The sequence below is a fragment of the Delphinus delphis genome, chromosome 7 (assembly GCF_949987515.2).
Source record: "Delphinus delphis chromosome 7, mDelDel1.2, whole genome shotgun sequence".
Lineage (NCBI taxonomy): Eukaryota > Metazoa > Chordata > Mammalia > Artiodactyla > Delphinidae > Delphinus > Delphinus delphis.
In genome coordinates, this window is record NC_082689.1 from 22235632 (window position 1) to 22254222 (window position 18591).

Genomic DNA, 18591 nt, shown 5'->3' on the forward strand with positions numbered 1-18591 from the left:
GCTATCTTTTTCTTTCTTTTTAATTATTTTCTTATTTGAAGTCAGTTGCATTTTCTACTAGCTCCCTACTATTGAATGAATTTAATTCTTTGAGTTATTTCATGGAAGAATTTGCTTTCACCCTGTTACCTTGCAGCCATTGCCAGCATTCTTTGCCTCATTTTAGCACTGAATCTTTTGCTGTAATCCTAAGGATGTCCAAAGATTCACCATTTTTCATGTCTTATGTTGAAGACAACATTTTCAGGACAGTTGAGGAGAATGCCTTCTCTCAAAGAGTACCATCAGATTGGTGACTAAGGAAAGAAGTGTTCATAATTCCCTGAATTTTTCTGCACAGATGTTTCTCCAAGATGATTTCATGGTTAAGTTACATGGCCTGGGGAACCCAGTTCCACTGAAACAAGTGTTTCACACTCTAACATTGCATCACTGTGCTGCTAGTTTCGTAAATATTAGGAGAATGAGAAAATGTCCAAAAAATCACTTCATTGTTTTGAAATTGCTGCCCTCTGTGGAGATGATACAAAGATGCTTCTGGAGATTCATATTCTACAAGACATGCCTAGAGCTGTAACAAATAGGCCTGCTCTCTGCCCTTAAGGTGCTTACAATCTAATTGTGGGGGGAAGAAACACACACATAAAAATTTACATGCCATAATAGATGAAAAAGTATAACTAAAGTAAAAGTGTTAGATATAACTCTTAGCACAGTGCTTTGCACATATCAGAAGCTCAGACATTTATTGATTATTTAATAGCAACATGTAATAATAATATAAGTACTTAGGAAAATAAGTAGTATTAAATAAGCAGCATTGGTGACAAAAACTACTGGAATTTTAAAAAAGGAAGAGATTGCTATGAATTAGCATAGTCAAGAATCACCCCAGTACTTGAGCTTGGAAGGAAAAAAGATTAATATGATGCCTATGCAACAAGAAGCTATGTGCCCTTCAAGAGTTAGAAAGGTCAGGATTAAAAACTGGGTGAGGGTAGGTAGATTGGTTTGGCCAAAGTCGAGTGTGCTAAACAGTAGAGGAGATCAAGTTGGGTGGGGTGTGATCATGTAGGGTTTTTAATACCAGACCTAGATGTTTGGATTTTCTCCTGTAGTAATAGAAGCATTGTGAGGAGGTATTTAAATTTTCTTTCTCTGATATGGAAGCTAAACTAAAGGAAGTTTGAAAGATTTTCTTCCATAATTGTTTACCTTCATCCAGATGTTTCTATCACAGGCTATATTAGTTATCTATGGCTCTATAACAAGTTGCCAAAACTTAGTGGCAACAACAGTAAACATTTATTATCTTCCAGTTCCTATGGGTCAGAAATTTGATAGTGGCTTATCTGTGAGTTTTAGCTTCGAGTCTGTTACGAGATTGCAGTCAAGGATTTTGGCTAGGGTTGCCTTCATATGACACCTTGACTAGGGCCGGAAGATCTGTTTTCAAGGTGGATTGCTTATATGACTAATGAGTTGGTACCAATTCAATTAGGCCTCAATTGGTGAGGACCCTCAGTTCCTTTCTGTAGGTTGCTTCAGTGTCCTCATGACCTGGCAGCTGCTTCGCCAGACCAAGCAATACAAAAGACAGTCAGATGGAAGTTACCCTTTTTATCACCTACCCTCGGAAGCCTCAGAGCATCATTTCTATCATGTTCTGTTCATTAGAAATAAGTCACTAAGCCTGACACATAGTCAAGGGCAAGGGAATTAAGCTCTGCCTTTCAAAGGAAAAAGTGTCAAAGATTCTGTGGACACATTTTAAAACCATCCCATGGACTAACAAGAGCCAGTGATACAATAATAGTGTACATGAAACATGCTTGAAATATCCAGCCCCATCACAGCAGAGTCCTTATCTGTTTGAGGCCTTACTGCATTCCTTGCACCTGGCACAGGTGCCTGCACATGGAAGCATCATTAAATATTTTTTGAAGTATTGCTATTTTGTAGATGAAGATATTTATTTTCAGAGATTTTAGTGACAGATCTCACTAAGTAAGTGTTGAAGCCAAGATTTAATTTGGTCTTACTACCCAAATTCTCTTTCTACTCACCATGCTATCTGTCAAACAGAATCACTCATCTCTATTAGAAATGCTCACTTGCTATTGGCATAGCTAACAGAACCACTCTCTGGAATATTACCTGGCATTTAGTAGTCACTCAAGAAATGTTTGTTAAACAAATGAACAAATTTAGTGCAACAATACATGAAGACCTGAGATATGAAGAAATCTGTTCAGATTTACTGGCAAGTCAATGGAAAACTGGGGAATACAGACCAGAATGCTTGCTTCTTTCACAGGTTATTATTTTATCATATTCATTGAAAGGACATCGTGTCTAATGTATAGAAGTTAGATACAAAAAGTATAGGAATGTGGAGCTCCTGTGATTTGAGAAGTTTATGATATGATGACTCTGCATAGGATTCTGTGTGGAATGAACTTTGTATCATTGTGCCATTGTTTTGTAAAATTAATTAATAATTGCTTTACAACGTTGTGTTAGTTTCTGCTGTACAACAAAGCGAATCAGCTATATGTATACGTGTCCCCTCCCTCTTAGACCTCCCTCCCACCCCCCACCCCCCATTCCACCTGCTGTATAGCACAGGGAGCTCAGCTGGGTGCTCTGTGTGCCGTTGTTTTGGATACAGTCTTTTTAAGAGTGGGAGTGGATTAGAGGGGAGGAATAAGTGTCGTTCAACTGGAATTCCTCTCATGTGAATAGCATTATGCTTTGATATTTAACCCACAGACAAAGGGAAACAAATGAATTCGAGAACAGCATGGCATACCTAAGCTGTCACACACCTCTCCACACAACTCTAACACTGTTTACTCTGGCAAAATTTTGTACCAAAATTGAACCTAATCTGCACTGAAAAACTTCACCCACCTCCACTGAATCCTGTTAGCTTTAATTAGCTGTTTATAAGATTGCATGCTGAGCAGAGCTCTGGAAACCAGAAAAAAACAAAAACAAACAAACATAAGCAAAAACCAAACACACAGAACTTTGTTATGTAGATTACATTCCTTTCAGCAGCATGCCAAGGGCTGAAATTTAAGGTCTTTATTTTGTTGAATCATCTTTAGTTTTATGCAGGAATTTAGCATTAAATATGTAATCTGGAGGGTAAATACAGGGAGCAGTGAACTTCATAGAGGCTTAGTTTTGGGGTTATTATGAATTCTGGGTTAGCATTAGGTACTGTAGCCAAACCTTCAGAACAATGAACAGTTTTTCTGCAATGTTAATGCAAAGAGTATCAAGTTTAAGCTCAAATTAAACCTAAAGCAAATGAACAAGAGTGGGTTTAGGTTAATCTCAAACATTAGGAAGGTTACTTAAGGTATTAGAGCCATGGTTCTGGTGCCTACTTTCGTTACATAGGTTTCTAGACATCTAGCTGTGCACAACCCTTGAACACTCAGCCATTCGTTAAACAAAGCCTCATTTATTATAATGCTATGTGGAATCTAAAGGAGAACATGGGATTTTTAGATAAAAACATCAATAATCAAGTTGTGGGGACCATACCTAACCCTAAAACCCATCATCTGTTGCATTATCAACTTTGATGGCAGGAATGAAAAACCACAAATGCATTAAGATTTGTTAAAAATTACAATCTTTGCGGGGTGGAGAACTTAGCAAAGCTTAATGTTGTAAGTAGGACTTAAATTGCATCCTGAGGAAGACAAATAGGATAGTTGGATTTGCATGGAAAGAATGGGAAGTTTTTCAAGGGAAGGAAGACAAGAACTAAGTCCATGGTGGTGGGAGATATAAGATGAATGGTCTTATTTTGCCTCAGGGAAACTTCCCGGAACCACTACACTAGGTTAGTTTTCACCCCCATACCACCCTTCCTTTATCATTGTAATTTACTGTGTATGTTTTTATTTGGTGTTTGGATCCTGGTCTCCCTTTCCTGTGGCCTATGCCTAAGCCTGTCTTTTCCACCAAACAAGAGCAATGCCTCACACGTAACAGACACTCAATAGATAAAGAAATGTCCCCTCCCAATTCCATTAGATTCTACTGAGAAGCGATTTTGAATGTGTAATAAAAGACCAAGGGACCCAGAGTTTCAAATACCAGAGTGACGATATTGGGATGTCTTTAACTGCTATGCAATAAAGAGTGACACATGGTAATAGGAATATGGTGCTTTGTGTATATTAATCAGATAGTGTGAGAAGATCAGAGTGAGGAAGGCTGGAGCAAGAAAAAGAACTGCACAGTTACCAAAATTATAAAAAGTGTCTAACACAATTGGAGAAACAGAAATGGAGAAGAATGAATAAGTCTTAAAAATGTTGGGAAGAGAGAGCCAGTAGGATATAGTAGAGATTGGGAGAATAGAACAACAACTATAACAATGATCCCTTTTAAGTAATATTGCCTTTAACTTCTTGTAAAAATCCTGAGAGATTCATGACTGTGATTTCTAGTTTGCAGATGAGAAAATCGAAGCTCTCAGAGAGGCAAGTAGAGCCTGATGACCAAACCCATGGACCTTCGTTCAGGGTGCTCAGTTCAAGTCCCAGTTTGACCTTGAGAAGTCACTTAACTTCTCTGAGCCTGTTTCTTCATCTGTAAAATGTGGATAATCAAAGTATCTACCCCCTAGCATCTTGGGGGGAGTTAAAGTAACACATCTAATATGATAGCATGTCATAAGATAGTTTGTGATAATATAAAGATGTCTGTAGTCTGTAGAAGTATACGGTAAGTGCTCTAGAAAACATTATTATGATTAGATGACTTGCCCAAGATTAAACAGCTATTAAGTGGAAGAGCTTCAAACTTGAACCCAGATCTTGTGATGCATTTGTTATGGATGTCATGTTGCTACTAGGAAAAAAAAATTAAGGCACAGGGATAGAGCTACGAAAATATCGGTCGTTTACTACCCACAAGGACCTATTTATTTATTACAGTCCATGCTTTAAGAATCACTGATCCGGTGTTTGAGACAAAAAAGAAATCAGTGGTTTTTATCTTAGTTCTGCTGTTCTAAATTATCCTAAGATTTGAGAAAGGAAATAAATTGTGCTTTGGTTTGTAAACTTATGTGCTGGATCCTATATGTGAAATTGTGCCAAGAGCAACACACTGGATTAAAATCCTCTTAATGCCAATTAGCCCTGTCATCTTTAGCGGCAACCACTGTGAATGGAACTTGTTTCTCTTTGTGAGTCTGCACTTGAGAACTGAAGGCAATAAAGATTGCTACATAAACTATTTATAGTTGTGAAGCCAAGTACATTTTAATAGAACCAACATTTGAAAGAATTCTACTCCCTCCAGTAGACCCTAGATAGCAATCACACAGGAGAGGTAAATTGATGAGAAGATGTTTTCTGAGAGCAGAAATATTCAGAGGCTTTATGGCCTGCACGCTAATTTGTAAAAGGGAGTCTTTGTTTTACTGTCACATCCTTGCTAGTATTTGTCTTGGTTTTCTTGAACATAGGGGTTCCTAATAGTTTTAGAGTAACAGTCACTCTTTTCGTTTTGACATGCTCTTTTCCCATTCTCAGAAGAAGGAACATGAATATCATGAAACAATAAACAAGAAAAGATTATATAGTTTATAAGGCACCTATATGAGCATAAGTAAGTCTTGAGAAAAACAAAAAAACTTGAGCCATAGCTAAAAACAATCCAGTCAAACCAGAGAAGATGTTAATTCACTTTAATTATTCTTATCATATCTCTGGATTCCTTAATTGTACAATGGAGGTCTGAAGTACCAAACCTTCTTTGAGTGTTCTGACCAAGATTTGATCCGTTTCTTTTAAAATTCTCAGCTCTCTTAACTCTTTCAGTGTGCATGGCTCTTAGCAGACGTTCAATAAATATTTATTGGATTGATGGATATATGAATGCTTTATGGAATGACTAGATCAGTGCATCATTGAAGTTTCCCCCAAAGCATCAAATCCCCGTTCCCTCATTTGAGAGCCACTGTGTCACATCACCAGCATCATTCAGCACGACTGATGACAAAGGCACGATCATGACTAGGAGTTAACAGGCTTTTTTCCAAGAACACCTGTCTTCATTCTCATTGCCTTTTCCTTAATGAAATACAATCTGCCTCCTCCCATTTATTAAAATTCTAGTTTGGTCTGATGGCAAATAACCCCAAACTAAGCCTCTGACAGTTTCATTTGCAAATCTTCCAGTCAACTCATGATAAATGAATCTAATCCCATTCAGTTCTAGCTATTGAAATGTAATGGTTCTCATCATGTTAGACTAACCCAATTGCAATACCTAAAGAAAGATAATTAAGAAATGTGGGTTGTTACAATTGTTCAACAAATCTGTTACTGCACTCCTTACCTTCCTCTTCTTTCAGGCTGACCATTTCATGATGTGGGGAATGGATCTACACATGCTTTTAGTCGCCGAGTCCTCTCAATTTTTCCTTCCAGATGTCTTTTAACAAATGTCTTCTGTCTCCACTGCCACTGTCACTGCCTTAGTTTAGATCTTTATCCTATTCCTTTGCTCTGACTGCAATAGCTTTTTATCTAGTTTCCATCTCCCTGACCTAGCCCCTTCAGTCAGTCTATCATTTATACTGATGCCAATTATTTTTCTAAACACGTATCTGTTCACGCCTCTTCCTTGCTTTATATCCTTCTGACTCAACATTACTTTCAAGTTAATATCCATACTATCGCATGCCCCCTACGTCCTTTTATGATCACACCCTGACCTAACTCTTCAGTGCCATCTCTGGCCGTGAGCCTCTCCCCATCACTCACAGCCACGTACTTCACACTCTAGCCACTTTCAGTGAACTAAAATAAATGCTGCCATAGCATCGTATAAGGGGTCCAGAACATTCAATCATGTAAAATGCAAGAGCCTGTTTTGCAGGGATAATGAAATGACCTGGTGAGCCTACGCTTTACATCTGAATTCAAGTTATTGCATTATCATGGGATTGTATTGTACTCAGACTCCTCAAGGGCTTTCTTACCTTTATGCCTTTGCATATATTATCCTCTCCCTTCCCTGTCATTCTCTCGGCTCGCTCCAACTTGTCCTTCAGAACTCTTGGCAGCTACCACTTCTCTAACTAACCCCCTCCTGTCCACATTACCTTCTGCCTACAAATGGTAGTAGGAGACCAAATTTCATACTTCAGCAGCACGTGCAGGGCATGACCCCATCATCATAGCAAACATTATGCCAGTTGTAATTGTTCAGACACATGCCTGTCTCTTTTCTTTTATCTTCCTGAACCCCTCAACACACAACACACACACGTGCACTTGTGTGAGCACACACTGATAAAGTTTGTATGCCCGTTTAGCGTAAGAATTTTATTTTCCATATCTATATTTGCTTCTAACACCCAGCCCAGTGGCAAGCACAAAGAATAAATTTGTGGTCTGAATGGAACCAGAATATCTGGATTTGTAGTAAACCATTTGAATAAATATTTGCTACTTTGTGTTTTCCAATCTGTTAAGAATATTCTAAGGCAGTTTGGCCATTCCTGGTGGTTAGGATCTTCTTGGTAGGCATTAATAATTGTCTGCTAGCTTGAGATAAATGAGCACCGTGGGGTTCCTCCCCCACCACCTTGCTGGCAGTTGGTGTATTTGTAGTGAAAACAAGTCTTGTGGTTTGCCATCCATAAAAACATTTATCAGCAAGCATGCACGAAAGAGGTCACATGAAACTGTTCGTGAAGCTCAGTGAAGTCGCAGCTCTTTGTCCTTGCAGGCACTCTAACAAGGACCTTGCAGGCATGTGCAGCACTCCACTTAGTAGCAGTGGGCATTAGCCCCGGAATCATCTAGTGGGTGTCGGAGCCCAGGGCTGAAAGGAAATGCTAGTCTACAGGTCTGCTGATTCTTAGACCCTGTTCACGTAAAGGTGGAAGTGCATTTTCAATATTTCTAGCCAAGCCACATTAACTTGAACAGCATTCATTTCATTAATGAAAACGTACTTCTAACACCCCTTATGCTACCTAACACATTCCAAGGCTGACTGAAGTAAAAACAGGAGAAGCATTGCCTCTGCAAAATGCCACCCTGGCTCGGGTCCTCCTAGAGTTTCTCATTTAGATTTAACTATCCCAGGACTGTGTATTCCTGAGTTGGGAACTTCAAAAGTTAACTAATAGCCTCTGGATTTTAGATTTGAATTAACTTCAAAAGTTAGATAGTTGCTAGGTTAATTTTTTTATTATTAATTTATTTTATTTTTGACTGTGTTGCTGCACATGGGCTTTCTCTAGCTGTGGCGAGCCGGGGCTGCTCTTCGTTGCGGTGCGCGGGCTTCTCATTGTGGTGGCTTCTCTTGTTGCGGAGCACGGGCTCTAGGTGCGTGGGCTTCAGTAGTTGTGGCACACGGGCTCAGTAGTTGTGGCGCACGGGCTTAGTTGCTCCAAGGCATGTGGGATCTTCCCGGACGAGGGCTCGAACCCCTGTCCCCTGCATTGACAGGTGGATTCTTAATCACCGCGCCACTAGGGAAGTCCTGCTAGGTTAAACTTAATGAACACACTTAACCTACTGTATCCTCATGTATTTAAAAATATAGACTATATAATATCAATTCACTCTTGGATCCTTTGATCAGACACAGTGGTTTCTGCCAGCCCCCTCCTAAAAATGGTGCACTCTAAGTGCTGCTGACAGCAGCAGATTCTAGGCAGAAGGATTGGTTATAGCTGAACAAACACACTCCTTTCATAACAAATATTTCCCTTTCCTTACTCTCCCTGTTTTGCTGTCAGTAGTCCTGTCTTCAATCCTGGTGTTCTGGTTCTTCTGCCACCATTACTACCTTTTATGTTTTCTATTAAAATTATATAATGGTCTTTTCACTACACTTGGGGTCTGTCAGTTACATATTTGTTAATTCTCCAAGTGCCTACGTGCTTAATTTCCTTGTGGAAGCAGAATGATGCTTTGTTAAACATTTCTCCCCTTCCTCCTCCCTTCTACTTTCCCCTCCCTAGTAACCGTGCGCAGCACAGTTACTTACACATATGAAGTGCTAAAATGTCTATAGGATGAATAGCCAAAGAAGGGAGAAACTTAAAGAAGGGAGAAACTCATCCTTGTGTATATAATGTTAAAATGAAGAAGACAGAATTGCTACATATAAAAACAAATTAATTTAGGCCAGGTCTTATTGAAGTAAATCCCATTATAAAAATATTTATGTATGAGGAATTAACATTTATTGTGCCCAGGACTGTGGTAAATCTTTTACATACAACATCTCATTTAATGTTTACAGTATCACTTGAGGTAGATGCTGTTGTCTCCTTTTTGTCCCTAAAGAAAAGAGGAGGTGAAATCAATTGGCTAAAGTCATGCAGTGGTGAAGCTGGAGCTACCATCATACAAATCCTTATTATAACCTGTTGCCAAACATATTTAGAAATCTTGATCTGGTTCACTTAATTTCAACTAATATTTACAACAGTGAAAGTCTAGCACATCTGAAGCATGGGGAACTCATTGTAATTGAAATGTGGATGTTAGAGCGTTAGCTTCTTCTTTAGGCAGCAAACACTCTGTTGTTTATTTGTCCATTCAACTATATTTTTTGAGCTCCTACTCCAACCATCCTATCTATATATGGCATGATATACACATAAAACCTTGCCAGTAAGGCAAATTGACCTTCATGGAGAATTGTAACCGTCAGTGGGTTCCTGGGATCAAATTAGCACATTGCTCTTTATGCAGTTGGAATAATAGTTAGGAAAAGCTTCTGGCCAAGCTCCCTCTTTTGAGGGTTAAAGATTTTAATTCAGCCTTGGTAGTTGAAAACCTTTAATCTTACAGACATTTCAGGTCAGTAGAAGACTGTTTTTGACCTTAGCATTTGATTTTAAAGAATTACAGGAAGACAAAGGCAACCATTTTGTTTCAGTAATAAGACAATAAACTACTGTTGTGACTCAGATTGACATTTGATAAATAAAGGGTCATTGCATTTTATGGTGTCTGAAATAATGCTGTCTATAAGCATAAGTTGTGATTCACATGTAAGTTACATATTGATGTTTCCGGTACAGACTGGCAATATTCTTTATAAGAAAGGTTAAAGGTAGAAAGAGAAACCTCATAATGATAAACATGAAAATCATAAAAGACCAAGCCATACCAAAAGTATTTCCATTTTGAAATGATGGTTTAAGGGGAAAATATACATTGCAGTTAAAGCTAAGGAACGCAGTACGGAATACCATATACCATACTCACTGGATTGAATACATATTATAAGCCACTTGACATGTCATGTGAACTACTCTGCCTCAGTGTACCCATGTGACCTGTGGGTTTCAACTGCATTGTCCGCAAGAGAGCACCATGATGGTAAAGTATATAGGACTTCTACTTAGCATACTCTAGAGAAATAATGAAAGACAGTATAACACCCAAAGGACAACTGAGTGTGGCTAGTTTTTTCCTCTCTTCTTGCAAATTCTTTCTGGCTGTCCAAGGTAAAGGGACTTCGACATATAATCTCTTATGATGCCCAAAGGCAATTTTCAGACCATGGGACACTCCCAGCCTTTCTCTTTGGCTCCCATGAATCATCCCAGCCCTCTCTGACACTTTTGTATTGACACTTTTGTATTGAACACAGTCCATCAGACTTTCACTTTCCACTCTTCATTGCCACAGACACCTCTTCTCTGCTAGGTGACTCTACATGTTAATGACTAACAGGCAGTAATCCCTGTGGGTATGTCAGATACCCACTGTCTCACACACCTCAGTAACATAATCCATTAATCTGGTTTAAAAGCACACATCTCTTGAGAGCCATTACTATATGGAAATGCCTATCTCAATGCCAAGGTAGGGAAGAAGATTTAATTAGGGGCGGGGTGGGAGGGAGACTTCTATACATCCATCAGCTTTCAGATCACACAATGTAAATGATATGGAAGAAAGTGTATGGGATTTGAAATCACAGCTGTTGGTTTAAAATTCCAAACTTGTTTACTTACAAATGTCGCTGAGCTTTCATTACCCAGTCCATAAAAGGGGAAATGATGTTTAGCGTCCATGGTTACGTGAGTGAGGCTCTAATGTACTTTTAAAGCTAAAGAGCATGGGAACATACTGTATAACACAGGGAACTCTACCTAGTGCACTGGGTAACCAAAATGGGAGGGAAGTCCAAAAGGGAGGGGATATCTGTATGTGTGTGGCTGATTCATTTTGTTGTGCAGTGGAGGCTAACACGACATTGTAAAGCAACCATACTCCAATAAAAATTAATAATAAAAAAAACAAGTTAGAGTTACAGATAGTTGCATATATTATTATAATAGTAACTGAAAAAGACACCCTGTTGAGCCAACTCTTCAAGGAGACATAACGGGTTATACGTATTCTAAGAACTGCAAGAAGAATGGTGGTTAGTAAGGGGCTTGTGTGTGGAACACACAGACTTGGTGTTTATACACCAGCCACTTCTTGACTCTTCACGGGCCACTGATCCTTCTTTTCCCTCAGCTCAGCCTTAAGACTGTCAGGATGGATGCAGTGAGGAGAAAGAAGGCAAGTGCTCGAACAAGGAATATTTACTTCCTTGGGGCTATATTCCTGTGAACTCTGTGGCACAACTATAAAGTCTTATTGAAAAATATAAACGAAGTGATTCATCGTAGTTGGTGGGAGAGACATCCTGTGGTTGGAAGTTAGTAGAGGGTGGAGGTTGGTAGGAGTTTTACTCGATGCTGAAGTTTGGACTTTATCCTGAAGGCAGGAAGGCTGCTCAGAAAACAAGGCATTAAAATGTTACTTAAACATATTACGGTGAAGAGGGATTCTCACCTTTATCTGAGGTCTACACAACTTGTATAACACTCATAATAAGGCAATTCCAATAAGGACAAAAAATTATCCACGGGCTTCTTAACACTGGCTTTTTAAACTTCTAACATTGAAGTGTTAGAAACTTCAAGATCCTCTACTGATTTCATAGAGGATCAGAACTCCATTTTGAATCTCTTCTTCCTAAACACTCCTCTGTTCCCTGTCTCAGTGTCCCCTCTTGCATTCTCTTGAGCTTTCCTAAAGACACGTGTATTGTGTGTGTATATGTACATGTAAACACACAAACATATTTTCAAAATACTATATAATATATAATAAAATATACACATACACTTAAATGTATACTTTTAAACATTAGCTCTCTGATGAATTATAAAGTAAGCAGTGTGTGTCAAAGCAGCCCAGTGTTTAAAGTTCACCTCTATTTAGAGTGAAACTAAACCTAAATCCTTCCCTCCCAAATTTTTGTTTGTTTTGTCGAGAAGTGAAGGGAGGTAGACTAAAGAGAACCAATTAAGATAATTTTTTTTTTTTTTTTTTTTTTTCTGTACGCGGGCGTCTCACTGTTGTGGCCTCTCCCGTTGTGGAGCACAGGCTCCAGACGCGCAGGCTCAGCGGCCATGGCCCACGAGCCCAGCCGCTCTGCGGCATGTGGGATCCTCCCGGACCGGGGCACGAACCCGCGTCCCCTGCATTGGCAGGCAGACTCTCAACCACTGCGCCACCAGGGAAGCCCAATTAAGATAATTTTTAACTGGAGCTTTTGAATACAAATATGCACAACATAAAATTTAGACAGGGTAATTGATAGCTTCCTTTTCCTGGCCAGAAATTGCTACCATAAAACCAAACTTGGTGTAGGAGGCAAAAATTAATAAGCCAGATGATTCTCAAGGTCAGTAAGCTAATTCTCATTCTTCAGTTAACTAATAGTTCTAGACCAGAACTGGTCCAGAAAAGACTAAAAATAATATAGCTCTGAGGGGGAAGGAAAGAAAAGCTTGACTTAAACTCCATTGAATGGTTACCAGGTACTTCTAGTATTGTCTATATGAAACCCCAGTTACTGTAGCAAAAGCAGGAAGATGGAGCATTGAGTGGAATATGGCACTTAAGATGCAATCCTGACTTCCCAGTAGAGCATCCCACTGGACATGGGAAGGAATGCATGTTACTTAAGGCCATTGACTGGGCTGCCTCTGGCGTGTCATTTACTCCAGCAGTGTCTTTCTTTTCTTAATTTTTCTCTTTTAAATAGCCTAGGGCAGTTGTTTCTTAGATTTGTAAATACATGTTTTTAAAGCATCTTGATACTTAATTAGGAATATATCTTAGTTCTATGATAAATCCTTTTACATTTCTGACTCTTTTAGTTACATCTTAAGGAGGAGTTTCCACTTTTTTTAATGAATTTTTAAGACCCACACTAGAAGTTACTAATAATAGACCTCATTTTACCATAAACAATCAGGAAAAATGATGTGGGATAGAACATGCAAAACAGACCTTCCAAATACATGCAAGACAGTCCGTCCCAGTTACTATATGTAATGGGGAAGAAAGTCTCCACCTAGCAGGGCTGTTATAAGAATTAGAAACAATATATGTCAAATAAAGGAATACATATTAGGAGTACAATAAATGGTAGTCATCCATTTATCCATTGGGGAATCCTGCCCCAATCAGTATTTTGATATTAATCCTATTGGTATATCTAACTTTTATTTCTTCACAATTTTCTTTATTGCACCTGATTTCATAACTTCTTAAAATGTTGGCAGTCACTTGCTTGGAAATTAAAGTTTCTATCAGTTTTTTCCCAAACATTTTATTAAGTAACACAAAATAAGATCTGTGCAATGTTACCAAAAGGAGTAATTAAAAAGAGTCTGGTGCATATGGGGAAATTGGTGCGTGCCTAGTAGCAATAAGCAAAAACTGCAAACTCATTTTGTTGACTTGAATGATACAAACAAGAGAGGCAATGATCAGGAAAAGCTAACGTTGAATTGGAATAAATTAACTGTTCCTTTGAGTATAGTAAATAGTGAAATCACATCAATTTTGATATTTGAAAATTGGAGATCGTTTTGAGCTTTCAGATATCTTCCATGTTTCATTTCTATTATTTATCAATATTCTCCAGGGCCAACACTGAGGAACTGATATTGAATATTTAGTAAGGCCCCCTCATTTACACTTTATTGTCTCAGAGCCAGAAAGAAAGTGCTGTGATTTTGAAGTTCTAATCCTTCAGTTGCATATAGTTGGTCACCTTTTTCTGGAAAGAAACCCACCACTGTCTACAGAAGGATTTTCTTGTGTGTTACAGCACTGCATTATGCTTCTTTCACCTTTTCCAGAAATTGAATTGGGAAGAGAGGATGGTGTGAGGAATGCAATTTTCGTTATTTATTATCTCTGAGGACGAAGCACTTGAAGACTTTTCACATGCTTCTGTTTTTCTCCACATCATTAGGCTAAGACAGTGAAAACATCTGCTTGCCTCAGACACAAAAAGGGCTGCTACAAAATTCACTAAATATACATAAAAAGGGGCAAGGAGGAAGAAACAAAATGCATTATACTACTCACCTAGTTCATGTACTGATTCACATCCCAGTTTATTTTAATTATTGGATTTATGGGAAGGATTTAGTTTCATTGTTGCCTCAGAGAAATCTAATCCTGGAAGGGCAATTCCAAGATAGAAAAAGGGGGATAATTGCCTGAAGGTTATTGAGTTAATTGGATATAATTCTCAGGTATTAAAGGTCAAAAATAAAGATGGGGGTGACCAGAGTTTGTTTTGCTAACGTGATGAACTCTCTGTTTCTTCCTGTCTCTCATTAGTGTCCCTAAGGGTAGAGACAGTTATAGTTCTCTTGTCCACCAATAACATTTCCACGTTATGTACGTACAAGGTGTTTGATGGCCGTTTGCAGATTGATTGAGTGAATAACGATGTTGCATTGCTAATGTAGAAACACATATTGGAACAATATTACCCAAGAATGGACAACAAAGAAGAAACTTATCATCTGGGGCTGCATAAACTTAAGAAGGGATTTAAAGACAAAATTTCCCACAATTTAAAAGAGTAACAGGAATTCCGTGATAGCATCCATGTGGTAAATCAAAGGAGTCTATTAGATCAATTCTCTTTCAGACAGTCGAGGCTAAACACCATGCTTCATGATCTTGCATTACCCTTGTCTGCATGATGGTGGAGACCACCGACCTGAGTGGTAGTGAAAGCTGTAGGAGTCTGGGGAATTGAAATGGCATTGCTTAACTTGGTTATCATTTTAAAAAATCTGAAGAGACTGCAGAATGAAATTGACCCACTAATAACGTTGTATCATTTACCATTAATTGTGAGAATATCTTTAAAGAGCCGCCAGCTGGCTAATGGCTAACCTGTTTTTAAAATGTGAGGAGAGAGATCCTGGGAGCAATTCACATTAGGTGTGAGCACATTTTTCCTTTAGCAAGAAAAAGAAATGATTTCCCAAGCAGCTCACTTGGTATGGTTTTAATAAATTATGTCTTTCTAACCTGCTACAATTCCTTGAGAATTAACTGAATATTTGCAGTTAGGAAAGCCAGTGGTTGGCACTCTGTTGTGATCTTCTCACAAGGCTCAGAGTGTAGGGTCCTTTAAATAAGTTGAGGTATAACTTAATAGTAGATAAAAGGTTAGATCCCAGGACAGTTCCAAAAAGCAGTTGAGGTAAGCAGAATCGTAAAGAGAGAGCATGGCAATCAGTTTGAAGAGTGAGGTGACTTTTAGAAACATAGAAACAATTTTAAAACATATTTATTAATAATTCAGAAGCAATGCAAACAAATGGTACATATTTGCCAAACTTATGTTCGGAGGATTATAAGAAACTCTTGAAGGACTTAATTAAGCTCGGTAATGCAGTAAACACAATGGAGACGAGATGGAGGTAATATATAATGAACAGTTTAGAGTCATACATTTAATGAGTTCTGAATTAGCCATGCCATTCAGGAAGAGAGATTTCCAACTAGTATCATAATAAACAGGGCAAGGAGGACAGTGGGCAAAAAAAACCTAGGTCAATGAGTTACTCATAACATTTGCAAAAAATGGATGGCATTTATCAACTCAAAAGAGCATTGCTCTAAAGCTATTCTGAAACTGGTTTGTGGGTAAGATTGCATTATAATGAGTTTTCTCTGGTACTTCAGCAACTAAAACCTCCTAGTTTAACTCTAATGTAATTCCAGCATATTATCATTAAAAAGAAAAGTGGGAAGCATTTCAAACACACTGGCAAGCATAAAAGTGCCACAGACATTCACATATCCACTTCCTAACTTTATCAAACCCTAACATTTTTATGTCATATTTTCCAGAATTTTTTGGTTGTTGTTTAAAAGAAATCAAACATTAATGTACCATTGAGGACCCTGTGTAAACCACCCAGATTGGTTTCTCTCCCTTCCTTCCTGCTTCCCTCCTTCCCTTCCTAAAGGAAACCATTATCATTAATTCAGGGTTTAACATTCCCATGCTTGTATTATATTTTTTACTACATATTTATATACCTGACTACATTACATAACATTACTTTGCTACTTTTTAAAAATTTTTTCATGATTTCTGGACTTCATTTAATTTTGTTGTTGTTGGAAAGGTTGAGTTTATTACCCCTTGGAAATAGGGAGAGTGCACAACATGAGGAGTGCACACACTGTGGTGCGTCTCAGTGAGAGGGTGTTATTGTAGGATTTAGACTTTGGGTGATAACTGAGGCAGGTCCTAGGAAGCAGAGCTTTGCTCTGAATTGGGCATTGTCAGGAATCAGGAACAGTTCTATGATTCTTTGCAGAAGTGTGTCTCTGCTAATTTCCTTGCTAGTATATTAAGTGGTTCTTTTTTTTCTTCTTTTTCTTCTATTATGAACAGTGCAGCCTGAACCTTTATTTTATATGTCTCCTGGCATAACCGTAAGTGTTTTTCCCAGTTTTATTGAGATATAATTGACATATAATAATATATTAGTTTCAGGTATACAACATAGTGATACAATATATATATATATTGTAAAGTGATCACCACAAGAAGTTTAGTTAACATCGATTGCCTCACATGGTTACAAATTGTTCTTCTTGTGATGAGGACTTTTAAGATCTACTCACTTAGAAACTTTCAGATGTACAATAGAATATTGTTAACTATAGTCTCCATGCTATATATTACATTCCTAGGACTTGTTTATCTTATAACTGGAAGTCTGTACCTTTTGACCACAGGATTTTTAAACATTACGTAAATGGTACCCCACTCCAGCATCCTTTAACATCATACTTTTCAAGCTGGACATTATGTTTTGCTCAGCATTGTATTTTATGTGTTTACTTCTGTAGATTTATGCAACTTTGGTGCATTCATTTTGATCATGTACTCCATGCATAGATATATTACAGTCTGTTTATCCGTGGTCTTTGATGATCTCAGTTCTTTAATTTATTTCCAATGGTATTGTGATGGATATTCTTTTATATGTCTCTGTGTGCACGTGTGCACATGTGGTCTAGCATATATACCTAGAACTATGTATATTTTAAACTTTGTTGAATGTGGCCAAGTGCTTTCCACAGTGTAGCTTTACGAATTTATTTTTCCCCACCGTGGGATGAGAGTTCCCACTGCTGCGTATCCTCTCCAATACTTGGTATTGTCAGACTTTTTAAACTTTGGCCTATCTGATAGGTGTAAAATGGAATTTCATGATTTCAATTGTATTTTTCTGAGGTATGTTCTTTTCAGAAAAAAAACTTTTTTCTTAGAAAAAATAGGAAATACTAATTGCTATATTAATATTTTTTTGACTCTACAACTTAAGAAAATGCCACTGGGGAATTTTTCTCTCATGATTTTTTCCTAATGAGACAGTGGCTTTGATAAAAACTCTATAGAGAGGGAGGAGGAAGGCCAGTAAATATGTTGTGGGTTACAAAGCGAGCCACAGTTCACTTAAATTGTCTCTTTCGGATTGGCAGAAGTCTTGGTAAGAGAATCGTTGGCTTAGGAGAAAGTCAAGTTTGACAAGAAGATGAGGCTGCTACTTGTCAGCAGCCCTGCTTAAAAGAAAAGGTTGTGACATACATTTTCCACTGGCAGGTTGTCACATCAATCATTTGTAAATCGATGTAATATGAATACCCGAGATCTAAATATGACACAAGCTGTTGAGGAGTGATCAGATCCGGAACCAGACCCTGTTCTTCCCAAACGAATAGAGCATTTGTTGAATCAGAGAAGTTACTAAGCTTCTGCCTTTATAGGACCTATTATTATTATTATTATTATTATTTTTTTCTGGTACGCGGGCCTCTCACAGTTGTGGCCTCTCCTGTTGTGGAGCACAGGCTCCGGACGTGCAGGCTCAGCGGCCATGGCTCATGGGCTCAGCCGCTCCGTGGCATGTGGGATCTTCCCGGACCGGGGCACGAACCCGTGTCCCCTGCATCGGCAGGCGGAATCTCAACCTCTGCGCCACCAGGGAAGCCCGGACCTATTATTTTCTATACAATGATCCTAGCAATGTATTTCACTGACTTTTATTCTTATACTCTAATGCACAAAGTTCTCTGTGATCATAACTGAATCCGATTTCTCAATGAGAAAAAATAGTAACATACCTCTATAGGGATGACTACTGAAATTCTTTTCTCCATATCATAATTC

The 18591-nt window shown here is 38.3% G+C and overlaps 1 protein-coding gene across 1 annotated transcript in view; it reads left to right on the forward strand.

The window, feature by feature from the left end:
• Positions 1 to 18591, forward strand: part of ABCA12 (ATP binding cassette subfamily A member 12) — a 180294-nt gene that overhangs the window by 22904 nt on the left and 138799 nt on the right. The gene's annotated exons all lie outside the window — the stretch shown is intronic.